Source organism: Eurosta solidaginis, chromosome 5, assembly GCF_040869045.1.
Source record: "Eurosta solidaginis isolate ZX-2024a chromosome 5, ASM4086904v1, whole genome shotgun sequence".
Classification (NCBI taxonomy): domain Eukaryota; kingdom Metazoa; phylum Arthropoda; class Insecta; order Diptera; family Tephritidae; genus Eurosta; species Eurosta solidaginis.
Window position 1 is genome coordinate 203,709,217 of NC_090323.1, and position 19,287 is coordinate 203,728,503.

General features: G+C 35.0%; 1 protein-coding gene across 1 annotated transcript in view; it reads right to left on the bottom strand.

Annotated features, from left to right (window-relative positions):
* Kah (Kahuli) overlaps nucleotides 1-18,754 on the bottom strand; it is a 48,632-nt gene extending 29,878 nt beyond the window's left edge. The window contains exon 1 of the mRNA XM_067787578.1: nucleotides 17,884-18,754. The gene's annotated coding sequence lies outside the window, so the exon portion shown is untranslated. The remainder of the gene's footprint in view (nucleotides 1-17,883) is intronic.
* Between the last annotated feature and the right edge of the window lie 533 nt (nucleotides 18,755-19,287).

Sequence of the window (19,287 nt, forward strand, 5' to 3'; positions counted from 1 at the left end):
TTAGATCTCTTCGGAGGTTATCGCGCCTTACATTTATTTTATTTTTTTTTATACGTGCCGTCATTGTAGTAGTACTTTTTAACGATACATTGAAAACTTACATTGAAAAATACACATATACCTTTAGCTCTTTTTGCAACGAGTTTTGGATCTTCTTGAAGAAATTTAGCTCTTTCTAGCCTTTTTTTCTAGATTCTAGCCCAAAATAAATTTTTTTCTGGCAACACTGATGGCTTGAAGACCACCAGCGCCTAAGAATATACTAAAGAAGTGCCCATACGTATGTTTCTATGTGTGAGTGTATGCATGGAGGTGCTTGCTGAAGATGTTATTTATGCAGCTTTGTCAATCCCGAAATTTCGATACTTTACAAGTCTTCAAGAATAACATATAGGAACTATTGAAATTAAATTTTGTATTTGGCCGAATATAGAAATATACATTCCAGTTTACCAAAAGAAGGCAAAGTACTGCATTAGGAGCTATGAAGCGCAAATTTTTGGGTATTCTTCCCACTTAAATGAGTTATTGTGGAGCCCCTAAAAATGCAAAAGTTCGTTCAACTAAAGCGTCACAGATCCGATGTTCTTTGAAGCTGTCAAATGTAGTCTCATTCTCATCCATTTTTTTGCACATTATGGGAGTCTTTTTGGACCTTTAGGGCCGTTTTCACCATCTACAGTTAGCTAGTATAAGCAAAAGTCAGCTGATGTGTGGGCTTTATTGTATTCACAATAGGTTTTTGCGATCTGTTCTGCAAGATGTTCACAATTATCGAAAACGAGGGTGTCAAACGAAGTAATCTAAATGATAGCTATGCTCCAGTTAAACTCTTACTTAACCATAAGTTCTGGTGCTTAATTGGGTTTTTTTCCGTTTGGTCGTCAAACAAATGCTGATAGCACTATGGACACACTCAGTCTGTGAGTGTTTTGTATTGATCGACCAGTTCAACCTACCTAACTAGAGATGGTTAAAATTGACTTCCATTATATTAGGTCGAGCGCTCATTTCAGGGGTTCGATCGTTCCTCCATGCTTTTGTTGTGCGTTGTTTAAATTGTTTCCAAAATATATGACAGCGAAACATATTGCTGGAAAAAGTCCACTAGCTGAAGCACAGGTCAACTTATTTGGAGATCTCTTTCAAAAATTCTTGAACCTGCGGATGATATTTGAAGTAAATTTTACAACATAGTTTAGGAATTGGTGGCAGTCCAACACACGATGAAAAAGATAGTGAACAGTTCCTGTTAAAACGCAGAGACAGGGCATCTTAACAGACATCTGATCAAGGAGACCCCATCTCCCAGGAACATGAAGAGTCATTCCCGCAAACATCATGCAGAGATCTGGCACACAAGAACTCAGCCGTTTGAACCTGATGAGTATAAACAGGCTTTCAGCTTCTCCCACGATGAGTCGGCAAAGTTTTATGCCGATAAATTCCCGGCGAAATCCGTTCTCAGAGTCCAGTACCCATAACTCACAGGGTCAGAGGAAAGCAATGTGTGTCCTGCATATAATTTGCAACAATTGCAACCAAAGACACTTGCAATTAAGGTGCCCGGGGATAGCACAGGTAAGAACTGTGTAAGTGTACTGCGTTTTGCTATTAAGAATGGCAGATATTTTCGATCTAGATGCAGCGTTTAGAGTGGGTTCTAGGAAAATTTTAATATTTACCAAAAGGACAGAGTTATCCTAAGTTTTATATGCTTTTTAGGTTTGGATTTTGAACAAAGTTTTAGTAATACTAAATGTGTCCTGTCTGTGTATTCTTATGGACCAGCCACTTCAGGTTAACATTATCAGATTGCTAGCTTGTATGTTTAACTCTCAAAAATTACCCACCCTCCCCCCCCCCCCCCCCCCCCGAGCGATGGAAAGTAACATTAATGCAGACATTTTGCAGAACGTTAGGTTACAATCTCAGAAAGAAATATAATTTCATTATAATCCGACCTATGGACTCCATGGCAACCCACATAATGTAAGAAAGACGCGTTCAGTTCTTGTATATGCACGTTTTTAAAATCAATTTCACAAATCCACACATTATGTTGCCGAAGAGAATTTTGGTGAAGTCTGCAGAAAAAAGAGTTCAGGTATCATATTTAAGATAGAGGTTACACAGTGTCTTTATCGCCAGAAAAAAATTGTCATATTTCCCTAATCCATATGGACGTTGAAACTTTCCTTAATCTTCTTTTTTTTCTTGTAGCGATAAGAAGAGTTCTCGAAGAAGACTGAGAAGCTATAGTTTGCGCTGGCAAACCCTAGAAAGCCACTTTTCTAATTTCCTCCCTTTAAATACCGTGTTCCTAGTAGGGCAGGAAAAATTGCATCATCCTCATGTGTAAAAGAATGAAACAATTCTTAAGTAAGAACACTTTAGTAAGTACCTTTTGAAAATACCGCGATCACATCATTTCGGGATTGGTATGCCTATTTGCTGCAGGTCGCATTGTACGTGCAGTTGGTGATACTTTTATTATTTTTACACGAACGGTGTCTTCTTTTTAATCTATTTATAGTACATTTTTAATTTACATTTTAGTTTAAACATGAAAACAAGTAAGGAAGGCTAAGCTCGGGTGTAACCGAACAGTATATACTCAGCTGAGAGCCTTGGAGACCAATGTTGGTGCTCAATGTTGACATAATTTCATTTCATTTCATTTCTTTATTCAGTCTATGATTCACAATAATCTTATAGACTAGATAAACAAAACTTTCTTATACATAAGTAAAAAGTGTTAAAAAATTAACATATTATTGAGACTAACACATTTTTAAAACAAAAGCGTGATACCGAAAAATCAATATTGTGTCGAATGTTGACATTACCAGGCTGTTAGTAAATAATCACGCAACAACAAAAACATTAAAGCGAGCAACACTGGTGTACATGAACACATAAGTCATCATTTATACACATATACATAGAAAGCGACGAAGAGATATCTCACACAAACACACATGTAGTCATCAGCCGAAGTAATCACTCACACATACACACGCAATGACTATGAGAAACGCATAAACTACAAATATACATGTATATCGCTGGTAACCAAGCAGGAGATTCTAGAAGGCGAAACGTCTAGACCTTTGGAGAAATATGCTAACGAGGCAACAGAGGGTATAAAAGCAGTGCAAGCTGAGGTATGACTAATGAATTTGATTTAAACAAGCTATTAGTTGCGAAGTGCAGTATAATTGTGAAGTATAATTGTACTACTCCCAAAGTAGTCTAATAAAGACCATTTTTTACCGTTATGCGATCAAATTAATATACTATGTGAGTTCTGCTCAGCTGAGTATAACAAAGAAAATTTTAAAACCAATAAACAAAACATAAACTAACATTGAAATGTTTACGTGTACACATACATACATACATACATACGTACATATAAAGAATGTTTGTAAATGCGTTTTTAGTTGGAAAATGCTTCAACACCACTCACATGTGCACCAATGCAGCGGATATAAGCAACATTGGCACTTGAAAACGCATTGAATATTGACTATTACACGATCTGACTTTTAAAGTTCAACCTTAAATGATTTGTTTATAAATTTTTTTAATTATAAACAGAAGTTAACATCGACTATTGGGTAATGTCTTTTGCAGGAATAATAACTTCAGTGGCAAATGCATATCCTTTCATTGTTTTGCCGACATTGACCTCAGCGTCAGTAAGATCTTGTATGTAGTCTGGAGGGTATATATGTACATATATTAATGGTTTCAAGTAGATACAGTTATTTATACCTATATGTGCATGTTTTAAGTGTTTGCGATGAAATACTCTTTATGAATGATTTACTTCACTGTAGAATTATTTTTTTTTATCTCAACTATGAGAAAAAACTATAGTTTCAGTTGAAAACGGTTTTCAAAACACATAGACCTACATACGTTATATACTAACGATATGGTATGTATGCACATGTATACAATTAACTGATTCTACCAATCTTAATAAAACCGTAGGTCAAGCGCCCTGAAATATGCAACAGTGTTGTAGTAACATTAATATTGCTTTTTATACTCAGCGTGCTTTGCACACAGAGTATATTACCTTATATTGGATAACGGGTGGTTGTACAGGTATAAAGGAATCGAGATAGATATAGACTTCCATATATCAAAATCATCCGTGTTGGACGTCCGTCCGTCCGTTTGTCTGTCCGTTAACACGATAACTTGAGTAAATATTGAGATATCTTCCCCAAATTTGGTACACGAGCTTATCTGGACCCAGAATAGATTGGTATTGAAAATGAGCGATATTGGATGATAACCACGCCCAATTTTTATATATATAACATTTTGGAAGACACAAAAACCTGATTATTTAGTAAATAATACACCTAGAATGTTGAAATTTGACGTGTGGACTGATATTGAGACTCTTGATAAAAATTTGAAAATTTTTTTAAAATGGGCGTCGCACCGCCCACTTGTGATAAAATCAATTTTACAAATATTATTAATCATAAATCAAAAATCGTTAAACCTATCGTAACATAATTCGGCAGAGAGGTTGCCTTTACTACAAGGAATGCTTTGAAGAAAAATTAACTAAATCCGTTAAGGACTACGCCCACTTTTATATAAAAGATTTTTAAAAAGGGTCGTGGACGAACAAAATAAGCTATATATTTGCAAAAAAGCGCTTTATATCAGTGGTATTTCATTTCCCAAGTGGACTTATAACAATAAATAGGAAAAACTTCAAATTTAAACGTGGGCGTGGTCCTTAACCGATTTCGTTTATTTTTTCTAGAAATATTTCCTGCTATAGGGAAAATTTGTGTATCTATTTTTATTACGATCCGTTAATTTTTCTTCGAGTTATGGCTCCCGAAACATAGAAAATTTCTTAGTCATAAAAGGGGCGGTGCCACGCCCATTTTTTAAAATTATGAATTTTTTCCCATTTATTGTTATAAATCCACTTGGAAAATGAAATACCACTGATATAAAGCGCTTTTTTGCAAAGATATAGCTTATTTTATTCGTCTACGGCCCTTTTAAAAATCTTTTATATAAAAGTGGGCGTGTTCCTTAACCGATTTCGTTAATTTTTCTTCAAAGCATTCCTTATCGTAAAGGCAACCTATCTGCCTAATTTTAACGATTTTTGATTTTTGATTAATAATATTTGTAAAATTGATTTTATAACAAGTGGGCGGTGCCACGCCCATTTTATAAATTTTTTAAAATTTGTATCAAGAGTCTAAATATCAGTCCTCACGTCAAATTTCAACATTCAAGGTGTATTATTTACTAAATAATCAGGTTTTTTGTGTTTTCCAAAATTTTTATATATAAAAAGTGGGTGTGGTTATCATCCGATTTCGCTCATTTTCAATACCAATCTATTGTAGGTCCAGATAAGCTCGTGTACGAAAATTGGTGAAGATATTTCAATATTTACTCAAGTTATCATGTTGACGGACAGACGGACGGACGGATATGGCTCAATAAATTTTTTTTTCGATACTGATGATTTTGACATATATGATATATGTCTATATCTATCTCGATTCCTTTATGCCTGTACAACCAACAGTTATACAATCAAAGTTTATATACTCTGTGTGCAAAGCACGTTTTATTATTAATTTTTTTTTATTATTATTTAGAACTGCATGAAGTGGCGCGAATAGTGGAGAATTTCCCTCTGCCGAAATAATTTATACATGCCGCATTTGTTGATGTGAAAGGCGCTTTGAAAACCCAGGTGTGGAGAGACCATTAAGGATTTGGATCTCGCCTCTTTTTTCTTAAATTCATGATATCAGCAGAGGCGCTGGGAGCTATAGATGGTGTTATCTCATTTTCTGTTGTAGACCATTTCTATAAATAATGTACTGGAAAAAATTTAAACACATGCTGATTTTGGTTTTAAGTCATATTTTTTAGGTTCAGGAGTAATGAGGCGGTGGTGCGGCCTGTGCTGAGATATGTCTCATGCGGTGTTGTCAATGGAGCTGCCCCACGTCAGGTGTAGATCTCATATTATGCCTACTTTTGCTCGATTTTCCTATACAATGTAAAGGCAGTCTGAATGCTGAAAGGATACTCCGAAAGGGTATAGCAATATCTTGATTCTACATCAGGTAGGTATATTAAATTTTGGAATATATTTATGCACGCAACCTGTACCAATTTTTGGGTCCCGGAACTACTGGGATTCTCTAGAAATCTCTATCTTGGTTCCGGGTTATAGATGAAAGAGAGATGAGTTGGCTGCTGAACAGACACGTTGGGGCTCAGCAGAAGGAAATAAACGAATAATAAGCATCAAAGTAGGCCTACAATTTTGGTATAATCATGGAAAACTTGAAATTTTTAAATGAAAAAGAAAAACCAACAAGAAGGTTACCACGGGTTATGCAATATCAAGGGCGATAGAAGGACAAGAAGTGTTCTGAATAGATCTGAAACTGATACCCTTGTTCTTATATAAATAACATAGCGAAAGTTTCGATTAAGCGGAATTAATACTTTTGCCCAAAACCAAATCAATGTGGAAAAGTTCGGTAAGGAAGTCTAAGTTCGAGCGAAGCCGAGCATTATATACCGACCTGCGTAAAAACCATACTTCTGCCAAATTGCAAAGATACTGACGCTTTTAATTTACGGGTCATACAATTTTTAAATTTAAATTTCTTCTACTAAATGTGCCTTTTTTCGAAAATTTTATCAAATTTCTATTTTTCTTTATAAAGTTAGTCCTCTCGTCAAGCTTCATCACTTGTTGTTGTTGTTGTAGCGTTAGCGACACTCCCCGAAGGCCCTGAGGAGCGTTATGGATGTTGAAGATCCCTTGCCGGATTCAGATCCGCTGCGTTCCAGTAACAAGCACCATTTCGTTTGACCACATGAAACCTTCTAGGCCATAACGCCCTCCAACCCCCTAGATCCATGAGGAACTTGGGATCGCCAGGGCCTCGGCTGTTAAGGAAAGGATTCGCCACTGGTAGGTGAGGTTGACAATTGGATTAGAGAAGTTATGTATTGCGCTGGCAATCCCTTGAAAAGATTGCCCTACACAACCCCTTGAATCAATTTGGTATTTTAGTCGCCTCTTACGAGAGGCATACCTGCCGCGGGTATATTCTAAGCCCCCTAAGCCGCTGGGGGTAGCTTCATCAATTCACAGTGGCTATTAATGTGTCGTTTTTTTCCTTTTTCGAAATTTTCGATATCGAAAAAGTGGGCGTGGTTAACGTTATATTGCGCACAATTTCAAAACGGACGAAAACGTCCAGATGAGTCACACTGACTGACACTGAATTCATAAAGTTATCTCAATTTTTGCTCAAGTTGTCATGTTAACGGACGGACGGCCATGACTCAATCAAAATAACTCGATTTAAGTATTGATAGTTGTGATATAAGGAAGTCTATATCTATCTTGATTCCTTTATTCCATAACGTACAACCGTTATACAATTACAGTTATAATACCCTTGTGTATAAGCACACGCTGGGTATAAAAATCATTTTCATCAATTTTGAGCTCAAGTTGTTCCTCAACTTAAGAATCATAGTTTTCTGAACAAACAAAATCGTTTTTCGGTGTGGTAGGCGGAGGACGCTACCACCACACTATATAGCTCAGACTTAAGCGCTGTTGGGGTAAGTGTGGCTACCAACTGCCCCCATCTGCGTTCGATTAGGACCAGTTCGGATTTGGGCATTGAACCTGTAGTGCGATACTGGGTTCACTGGGAAGTATTTATATGATTGCATTCAAAAATAAAATTTCTTTAGAGAATTATATTTTCAACGAATTTGTTTTAATAATTATAAGTAAAAAAAAAACAGTTATTAAACTTGACATTAATTGCAGAAACATAAATGCAATTGGTTCGTACAAACAGAGACTGTATCTTCATTAGTGTGACGTACGGCATAGGCACTGTCTATCATCAGCTGGTAGACGAACAAAATTATGATATTTGCCAGAGAACATGTTGATTGACAAATTGCACATTCGTTGCGTAAATGATATTGTAACGAACTTTAGGGAAATTCTGCTTATTTGAAACCTTCTGCTAACGTTCGAATCGCTGAACTGTCGAATAAATAACTCCAATATTCTGTATTGCAAAATGGTCTTTATTAGACTATTTTGGGAGTAGTACAATTATACTTCACAATTATACTTCACTTCGCAACTCATAGCGTGTTTAAATCAAACTGTTTCACTATTACTCAGCTTGCGCTGCTTTTATACTATCGGTTTCCTCGTGCACCCATTTCTCCTAAAGTCTAGTAATTTCTAAACAATTTTAGCTCATGCTTGGTTAGGTACCAGCTATATACATGTATATCTTTAGTCCACGCCTCTCCCATAGCCATATGCGTGTGTATGTTTGAGTAACTACTTCGGCTGATGGCTAGATCTGTGTGTGTGAGGTATCTCTTGGTTGCCTTGTACATAAGTGTGGCTAGCTTTAATGTGTACATTTACATAAGAGTAGCTGCTTCATGTCTTTGTTGTTGCGTGATTATTAACTAACAGCTTAGTAATGCTGATATTCGTCACAATATAATTTGTATCCAGCTTTTTTCTAAGTGCCCTATTCACAATAACTGGATTGTAATCGAGTATGGCTGCCAAGAGTTTAGCGGCCATGATCAATACCGACAAATACGCCGTGGTGCTGGCCAACGGAAGCAATCTACTTAGGTGCAAAATGTGGTAATTAAAACCAATGGTCGCTGCAGACATACGCAGCCTCTGTGGGGCCAATCCTTCATACTCGGTTTGAGACATTTTTAAGATTTGTAAGCTGTGAGTTATATGTAATTTACATACAGTTTGTGCACTGACTTTGGGTTACTCCTTGCACCTTGCGCAAGTGGGACGAGAACTTTTTCTCTGATGAAAGCTATACCAAACGTTTTAAAGATAATTATAAAACTTAAGTGTGCAAACCCAAAATAAAACTAACAGTGTCAACGCAGAAAACACTCATCTGAATTTTTCGCGAAGGGGGAAGAAAGTAGCCCAAGAGTAGCGGAAAATTTCAAGATCATGGTACTGTGCCTCCAGATTAACACTCAAGCCAATGTCGGGTTTGATCAAAGATTTGGACTTCATTAGATTTGATAAGTCTGCTATCAGCCGGATTTCCACTTCACGCTAAATCCTGGAGTAGACCAACGATAGGAAAATATAAACAAATCATCTCTTTGTGGCTTCAACTTTAGATAGCGCAAGAAGCTTATGCAGCTCCGTTAGGATTGACTCCGAGCCATTCGGAACTTAAAACAATCGACTCCCTATTATGTGATTTCTTTAACCTGATACTGTAAGGGAAAACTAGATAAAAAGCTCAGGTCTAGAAAATATTCCAGTCACCATATGAATTTGGCCACAGGAGAATTATTCAATATGCATAACGTGAGTACCTGTCAATGGAAAACCCAACCCTACGGTGTCAAATACGGATCTAATTGCATGATCAATGTCTCAACTATCATTTTCATGTTGCCAACCTCAACAATTCGTAGCCGAATCATTGGTACCAAATTAGCTTGTAATCGCGCGTTTCAATCACAAGGACTTATCTTGGTATGATATGAAGTCTATCCCACCATTTTCTGGGTAATGGCATCCAGTTGCAAGGCAATGCAACCTTGAATTCTATTACCATTCTATTAAAAGCATAAATATTTCGCTCTAATATTTTCTAATGCTAGGGCTCATCAGATACATGATACAATTCCATAATTTTAATAAAAGTATTAGGTGATGTAAATAACCCGTTCTGAGCACCAGTAATAAGAATAAACAAAATCTGCTTCACGATTAAAGGGCTGCGATTCAACCTTTCCAATACGTCATAATTGAAATGTCTCGTCGCTGTGAATAACTACTTCCACGTCATCTATAAAATATACATCTTCATTAATCACAGGTACTGATCACATTTACTCTAGATCAGAAGCCATCGGTGAACATAGCCTAAAGCAGTTCAAACATTTCAAACAGAAGAGTCAGTACAAACCCACAAAAGATAGGCATCTGCGTTGCCGATATGGTCGCGTTAGTACCTTAATGGTGCTTGTAACCGGAACGTACCGGATCTGCATGGACCATCAACATCGATAACACTCCCCATAACTTTCGGGGGATTCCTTATCGCTACAACAACAACAACAAAAACAACATAGGTATCTGTCTTATCTTCAGTTTTCTCACCAGGTTATATTAGTTTAAACAACGTGTAAAATTTTCGGATGGGATCAACCTTTTCTTTGACCTTCCGCAGAAGAGTTTTAAATATATATTTGCTTAGGTTAGAATAGGTAAAGATGTAGTTTAACGCTGTGGGCGAACCATGAGTAAACTTTATGCTTTATTGTCCGATTCGAAGACGGAAGTGACCGCATTACTCCGAAGAGAATGCTCTATTGCCAACTCCAACGAAGCAGAGACTGCATAGTTTCATTAAGTATGCTTTATTGTTAACTTCCACGAGGGTGAACAACCACCAAAATACGATATGAAACCACAACCCCCGCGATTCATGCGAATCCTCAAGGCAGACTCAAGACCTGAATACAAACATCTACGATACATTGTATCAGGTCAGGATTAGCTTATCCTGCTTCACGCGGTACTTGGGGTCGTCACACCCTCGCCTGCTAAATATGTAAGATACATTCATATTTGTAACAGGATTCCCCTTGCGTAGGTGAGGTTGACAATTGCGTTGCGGAAGCTTTGAAGCTATAAAGCTTCGTATTGCGCTTATTAACCCCTTGAATCAGTTTTCATCGACTGTGATAGGGTCACGCGGATGATACACCACATTCACTCCCTTCGAAGAAATGCCACTCCAGGCTTGGTTAGCCTTATTGAAATTCGTCACTAATATCACTAAGTATTTTACGATCGGTATACCTACTGCGTGCATATTCTTTGCCTCTAGCCCGCAGGGGGGTGACAAGAGGGGAAGGGAGATATACCTCTATTGAGTAGAAAATAAAAAAGGTGAAGTAAGACTTAATGTCTCTTGATACTCCCAGCTAGCATCTAGCATATCTCCGAGAAGTAATAACTTGAAAACTAAGTTGTGCCAACATCGCCTAGGCGGTTAGGTGCCATTATTGTATTTCGAATATCAAAAAAAGAAAACAAGTAAGGAAGGGTAAGTTCGGGTGTAACCTACAATTACATACTCACCTGAGAGCTATGGAGACAAAATAAGGGAAAATCACCATGTAGAAAAATGAACCTAGGGTAACCCTGGAATGTGTTTGTATGACATGTGTATCAAATGGAGAGTATTAAAGAGTATTTTAAGAGGGAGTAGGCCATAGTTCTATGGGTGGGCGCCATTTAGGGATATCGCCATAAAGGTGGACCAGGACTGACTCTAGAATTTGTTTGTACGATATGGGTATCAAATAAAAGGTGGTAGGGAGTATTTTAAAAGCGAGTGAACCTTAGTTCTATAGGTGGACGCTTTTTCGAGTTATCGACATAAAGGTGGACCAGGGGTGACTCTAGAAGGTGTTTGTACGATATGGGTATCAAATTAAAGGTATTAATGAGGGTTTTATAAGGGAGTAGCCTTTAGTTGTATATGTAAAGGCGTTTTGGAGATATCGAGCAAAATGAGGACCAGGGTGACCTAGAACATCATCTGTCGGATACCGCTAAATTATTTATATATACAATACCACGAACAGTATTCCTGCCATGATTCCAAGGGCTTTTGATTTCGCCCTGAAGAACTTTTACAATTTCCTCTAATTAAACTCCCATTTTGAAATTTTCTTTTATTTTTGTATTTTGTTGCACCATATCATTACTAGAGTTGAATTTTGACATAATTTACTTATATACTGTAAAGATATACAATTTTTTGTTAAAATTTGACTTTTAAATTTTTTTTTTTTTAAATGGGCGTGTTCGTCATCCGATTTTGCTAATTTTTACTTAGCACACATATAGTAATAGGAGTAACGTTCCTGCCAAACTTCATCATGATATCTTCAACGACTGCCAAATTACAGCTTGCAAAACTTTTAAATTACCTTCTTTTAATAGTGGGCGGTGCCGGGCCCATTGTACAAGAATTTTACTAGTTTTCTATTCTATGACGCAGAACCCACCTACCAAGTTTCATCGCTTTATCCGTCTTTGGTAATGAATTATCGCACTTTTTCCGTTTTTCGAAATTTTCGATATCGAAATAGTGGCCGTGGTTATAGTCCGATTTCGTTCATTTTAAATAGCGATCTGAGATGAGTGCCCAGGAACTTACATACCAAATTTCATCAAGATACCTCAAAACTTACTCAAGTTATCGTGTTCACGGACAGACAGACGGACGGGCGGACGGACATGGCTAAATGATTTTTTTTTTTCGCCCAGATCATTTTGATATATAGAAGTCTATATCTATCTCGATTAGTTTATACCGTTACGGGGTACCGTTATGCGAACAAAGTTAATATACTCTGTGAGCTCTGCTCAGCTGAGTATAAAAAACGGGGTCTGAACCACCCTAATGTATACATATGCATGCTTCATTACAAAATAAATAATAATCATAGTTCTCGAAACAAGTGTTAGCATTATGATAATTTTTAAATATTTTCCGCTGACGTCTTTTTGGCGGCAATTAGAATGCAGTTGTACCTCAGTATTCTTACACGAATTGTTGATGTCGGTACTTAAGTACAGATGATGTAAATAATTTTAGAAATTATAGCGACAAATGACATTTGTCGTATGCATCCCGCTATAATTTATCTGATAAAAGATGGTTACGCTAAAATATTTCAAATAATATATAATTGTAATTTTTAAAACTTAAATATGTAGTTGAACGCCGTTTCAAGTACAATATAATTGTAATTATTAATAGGAACGCAATAGAGGTATTCTCGAACAGTTGGGTGAGGTTTATGATTTGCATGCCTTCACAAGGTACCAAAATGTTTGAACAATTGGATAAATATAGAAAGGCGACTCTGAGTAAATTGTTATCCGACATCTACATCCATCCAGTGTAGATCAGTATGTCGTGTACACATGGAAAGATGGTATTAAAGTTGAAAATAAAATTTGGGTGTCATACAAACTGTTCCGGCAGGGTGTAGATCTAAAAACAAAAACTTATGATTTTTGTTTACCTATGGCTGGGTCCTGGGGAGTTTTGCCAAGAATTCTGAAATATCTATTATTCTAGGCTATAACATTAAAAAAAAAATATATATATATGCCTATAATTGATGTCCTACACTGAAAGAAATGGTGCTAGTAAAATCAAAAAAAAATCGGTTCTGTTGTTCTTGACTTAACGGAGATTCGGTGAAATTGATCGAATTATGGTTAATTCGACGGAGTTCTTTGTAAAGCGAACAAATTAGTTTAGTCATATCAACAGAAGAGAAATTGTCGCCCTTAAGTTAACAAAATTCTGTAAAATTGACAGATTCCTAATCAATCTAACTAATTTTTCTGTTAACACAACTGATCTAACTGGTCATTTCAACAGCGATCAACAGTCAATACATCAGCAATTTTCAAACAGAATTTTACGCTCACTGCGCTCTCTACCTTGTACTCATGACGATGGTGCCACTTGTTAAGAAAACACCAAAATAAGAAAACCACCAAATCGAAAAAACACACAAAATAGGAAAACAACAAAAAACTAGTTTTTCAGTTATCAATACAAAACGAAAAACCCTTTTTTGAATTTAGTGTGCAAAAAATTATGAGATACCGGGACACCTATTTATCGGGTACAATGTTGCAACTTCGCCTCCAAGCGAAATGCAAAATTGCGCCCTTTTTTGTAAAAGTTTTGTTTGAACGAACAGGATTTTTCCAAAGTTAGTAATATTTTGTTCAAGTTTTTACGAATTTTCACTCACGCGAACGAATCTAATAAGATAATAAAAAACATCCTTTTTTAATGTTGATGTTTCCGACAACATAAAAGTTTGAGTTGTTTTGGAATCGTTTCAACTTAAAGTGTTACGAAAATTTACCTTGCCGAATTACATGTAAAGTTACAACAGTGGTGAATTACCTTCCTGTGATTTGATTCTTTACTTTTCTATAACTTACAAGTTCTCTATTTAAAATGTTATGTCAAACATTTATACTACAAGTTTTGTTCGAAACAATCAAGTGTGGCAACTACATGCGAGAGAAGAATGAGCTGAGCTGCAACTGAAAGAATTGAGAATCAGTTTTGTGACTACTATTTTCATTTCTATTTGCAAAGCGAAGTTCAAAACTATAAATTAAATAAATTATAAAATAAAAAATTTGGTGAAAGTGCGTTTAATAAAACAAAATAATAAAGTGTGTAATGTTTAATGTGTGCCAGCATATTTGATGTACGCCCAATTGAAGTTCGGTTAGTAAGGGCGTACATATGTATGTATATGTAGCAAGCATGCGTATTTATATATTCACATATTTACGTATGTATGTATATAGCAACATAAGTACCTTCGTACAAAGCTGTCGCAACAACTTTTTTTATTCATTCGGCTACTAAAAGCGTCAATTAGGAATCAACGATTTTTGCGCAGTTGCTCCAATATCTTGTTGCAATGGATAAAAAGTGACAGAAATTTCGGTTGAATTCACCCGTATTTCGGTTGATTTTACCAGTATTTTTCTTTCAGTGATTATTTGTTTGAAACATTCAAATATATAAATCATATATGTAATACTCCTATATTGCTACAAAAGGCTAGGTACATTCCTAAACATCAGAGTGCCGAGTGTTTAAACGTTTTTGTTTTTGTATTCAATAACCGAACGTACCTAAATTTTAATTTTTTCTTGTCACACTTATGCTGCTACAATCACAAAAATTTTATAGGCTGTCTTTTATTGATTGAATTCAAAACACATTGCGAGCAGTTTGTATTAGCAATATAGGATTATTACATATATAATATAAATCTAGTGCAAAACCAGACCAAATATAAAAACTGATATAAAAAATAAAAACAATATAATAAAATGTAAATATACCGTATGACTAAATGTTTTTTCAAGAAAATTTCACAAGAATTCCTCTAATTGAATTTAGTAGAATGATTTTGGCCATTTTCGAAAACCAACACGCGTAAATATTTGACTCTTAAATACCTATAATTATTATGTACATTGGGGTGTTCCTACTTTAATAAAATTTTCTTTCTGCTGCTGTTACAAATGTGGTTGCCTAGTAATAACCATTATTAACTCTTTATAAACACATTCAAAAGAAGTTTTTTATTATAGAAAATTATATATAATTTTTGAATTTCTCGAAATTTTTGTCCGAAAATATTTGTACTGAAATTTTCGGTTTTTTATTTGCTGTTATTCGTTATTCCGTAATAGAGCTGAGATGCAATTTCTCGCGAGTATCGGCTTCGCGTACTTTGAGTATTTTGAGACGAAGTGTAGAGCTTTGAAATTTTCTTGTATGTTCAACAAGCCATCGTAAGCTCTACATAAATTATTGGCAATGTACCGACTTCATTGAACGCCAGGAAGCTCCCGAACTTTCCGATTATTTCGAGATTTGTGAGAGTAACACGAGAAGCAAAGTTCTCAAATTTTCCAGTCTCGTAATTCTCGCTTGTGTGCGAGAAGTAATCACAATCTCTAAATATAATACTAGAAACGCAGCGACTACGTTTAATGTGGGGAATCTTGCGGTGTTTTTGAGTATTTCGAGATTCGCGTTTGTGTCGAAAAGAAACCGTAAGCGCTATTCCGCACGCACATTTTTTTTCTGATTGATAGTGCCATAAATGCCCGACAAACATAAACTCAGTATATTTTGATCCAAATTAGGTTGTATTACAAAAAACTGTTTTCTAAAATGGGAATTTCTGTAATCAAATTCTTACAATAGCGTGTTTGGGCAAAAAATCTGAAAAACTGTATTTTCTCAATCGAGATAGGATGATCTCGAGCTCAGCATCGAGACAGCACTAGTTGGGTGGTTCTGAAATAATCGCAGCCTATGAATAATTAATTTAAATACATATCGCTCAGACTTCTGCGCTGTTGGTACAAATATGGCTACTAACTGTCCCGCCCTGCATCCGGGGAAGTAGTCATTAAAACTGTAGCGCGAAACTAGTGCTTTGCATGGCCGTCTCGAATTTTCGCCACAGGGATCAGATGGTTTTAAAATAAAACAAAAAATATACCAGAGTTAATTTGGAAAACTAGGCATTAACTTTTTTTTTTTTTTTTGAAGATGTTTTAAGAGCGAAATTAAATTGATGGAACGGCCGCTAAAGCCCACAATAGGCAAGCAACGAAGGCCCTAATGTAGTTATTTGAATATGTGTATGGGGCTTTCCATGCCTAAACAACACATCGAACCTATGAACCTATGAATTGTGCATTACAGTTTTCGCAGAAATTTTAAATGGTTTCTATGATTTTTTCCATGTTTTTTTTTCATTAAATTTTAAATTTGCAATACCTTTAGAAAATAATTTCCATAATTTTTTTCTTTTTTTAATTTTTTCTTTTTAAATAACTTTTTAATTTTCAGGATTTTCTTATACCTTAGTGAAAACTTTTTTATGTTGTTGAAAATTTTTAAATAAAAAATAATCAAATGTTATGAAATTTTTTTGGATAATTTTTTCAGAAAAATTTTAAGTTTTTTTAACACCATAGTGGAAAATGCTCCGCTTTGTAATCCATTTTTTTAAATTTGTTTTTTCGATGAACTTTTTTTTAGTACCAAAAAAAATTTGGCATATCTTACTTCAAATTTAAAAAAATGTAGAACATGATTATTTTTTTTTTTATTTTTTTATAAAAATTTTCGAAACTAAATGTTTATGATTGTTTTCCATTAACTAACTAAAACTTTGAAAAATATTATCGAAGTGCTAAAAAAATGTGTGAGCTACGGTAGATATATTTTTGGAAATCTAACGTTTTAAATGATTAATAAACAGTTAGATTAAAAGTTTTATGATATATTGTTTGGATAATTTTTTTTAGATCTTACAAATCAAAATCCCAAAGTAAAGAACTTCTAGCGAATTGTAGATACAAAAAAAATCAATATGAAATTTCAAAAATATTACCCAAAATAACTTTCGAAATTAAAAAAAAAATCTATTGATTTAATCTTGAAACAGAAGCAATTGAAAATTAAAAAAAATAAGGTCGTGGGTTCGAATTGGGTCAAAGCCATAACAATAATTTTTTGCCATTATTATTCTTATGATACATTTTTTCTTAAGTGGAAAAAATCAGAGGCAGAAACTGTTATTCCTTTTATAATATAATTCCTTGCAAAACTATTAATTTTGGACTTTTAATATATTTGGATCAAATTATTTTCGCGTTTTTATTTTTTCAGTCCGATAGAACTAGTTACACTCGGACTTTTAAAAATAAAAATCCGGAAATAAAAGTTAAATCCGGACTTTTATTTTTTAAGGCCAAAATAAAATTCCCGCTTGATAACAAAGAAACGGCTTATCCGAAACAAACAATTTTTTTTAATTCGGGAGTTTTTTCACTAAAGTAATTAAACAAATTTTTGTTTTTTAAATCACGAAGTTTTTCAAAAGTCATAACAATCGATGGGGATGAAACAAAAACTTTGCAGAAATCTTTTCCGAACGTTAAAAAAGTGTTAGCGAAATCAGTGATAAAATTCCATTGGGTAGTTGAGTTGGCATGGAAAGCTCCATATCTGAGCAAGTTGCGTTTTTGTTTGAAAATGTTTACTCAAAATATTTTGCGCAATGATATTTTATTATTTTTGTAAACAGTGCATATGCATAACGAAAAACAGAATTCCATTCAGAAAAAATGCATTTTTAAAAACTCACCCAAATAATATGGCGTACGAATTTTTGACTAATTTTTGTCTGATCGTCAATAACCGTGAAATTTGCAATTTCCAATTTGAGTACACTATTATTTTTTTTGTTTTTTTTTTGGTGCCTTCGTTATTGAAGTGTTGATACACAGAAAAAATTTAGATTAATGATTCAGCGTTGAGTAGACGAGAAATGATCAACGCGACGATTGAGGCACGTACATACATATGTAGATATGTACGAGCGGGTGCCAAGCTGCTTTCAGTCCCTTGGGAAGTAGCGGTGCAAATACGCTTTCTAAATACAAATGCTGGAACCGTGAGGTATGCACATGTACATATATGTACGTTGGAAATTGAACGTTTATATTTTTCAAAAATTTGTGTGAGTTTTTAATGTTTTTTTTTCTCATTAAAAAATTTTAAAAGTTCATTTTTTTTAATAAAAATGTGTCTTATTAGCCAAACACATTCAAAGTTTCAGTGTTTTTAAACTTTTTTTTTTTTTTTGAATAAAATGTTTAAAATTTTTTTTTTCTTTTTTCTAATATTTTTTTTTTTTAATAATTTTAATTACTTGCTGTAGATCGAGAATTATGAAAATATAAAATCACCAAACGCACATGCACAAGCAAATGCCAAAAATTTTCTTTGCAATAATTTGAAGCAACTTTTTTTATTGATTTTAATTTTCCACTTATTCTGCACAATTCGATAAAATACTTTTTTTTTTTGGTAAATAAATAAATAATATTTCAAGACTGTTTATTTATCTCCTACTCGTAGTATAGAGAATGTATGTTAAAAAATTCGTATAAATATTCTTTGATATTAATTTTAGCTGTGTACACGTTCAATCACTTGGAAATCTCAAAAAGTACTGAAATGATTTTCAAAATACCACTTACATTTTTACATGTTTCAAAAATGTTTTGAGCGACGCATGCAAACGTGCAGCGCTTGTTTTCGACGACGTAAGGGGTACAATTGGCGTCGATCGTTGATCGCTAATCGTTGTGGAGCTAAGCGACAGGAGAGGGAAAGACTATATATAGGATGCTGATGCTGATGGCATGCCGTTGGCGGTGGTGGTGGTGGTGGTGTTGACGCTGAAACCACAATGCCGCGACGAATGACGGTGGTCGTTGCCGTGCTACTATGCCGGTGGCAATTCGCAGTGGTGGTGTAGGGATGGCAATGGCGGTGGTGGAGCTGGTGGCTGCAGCAGCATGTTAGCAGCTGCTCATTTAGGATATTACAACAAAGAGGCCTCCCTCGTTTTCACTATTGCGGGAGACAGCTGAGCAGATCGTGTGCTGCCTGCTGGCCCAAAACAAGTGTGATATTTTAAAAATAAATCTCTAGTAATTTTTTTGTTTGTTTTTATTTGAGAGCAAGGAAGAACATAAGCAGC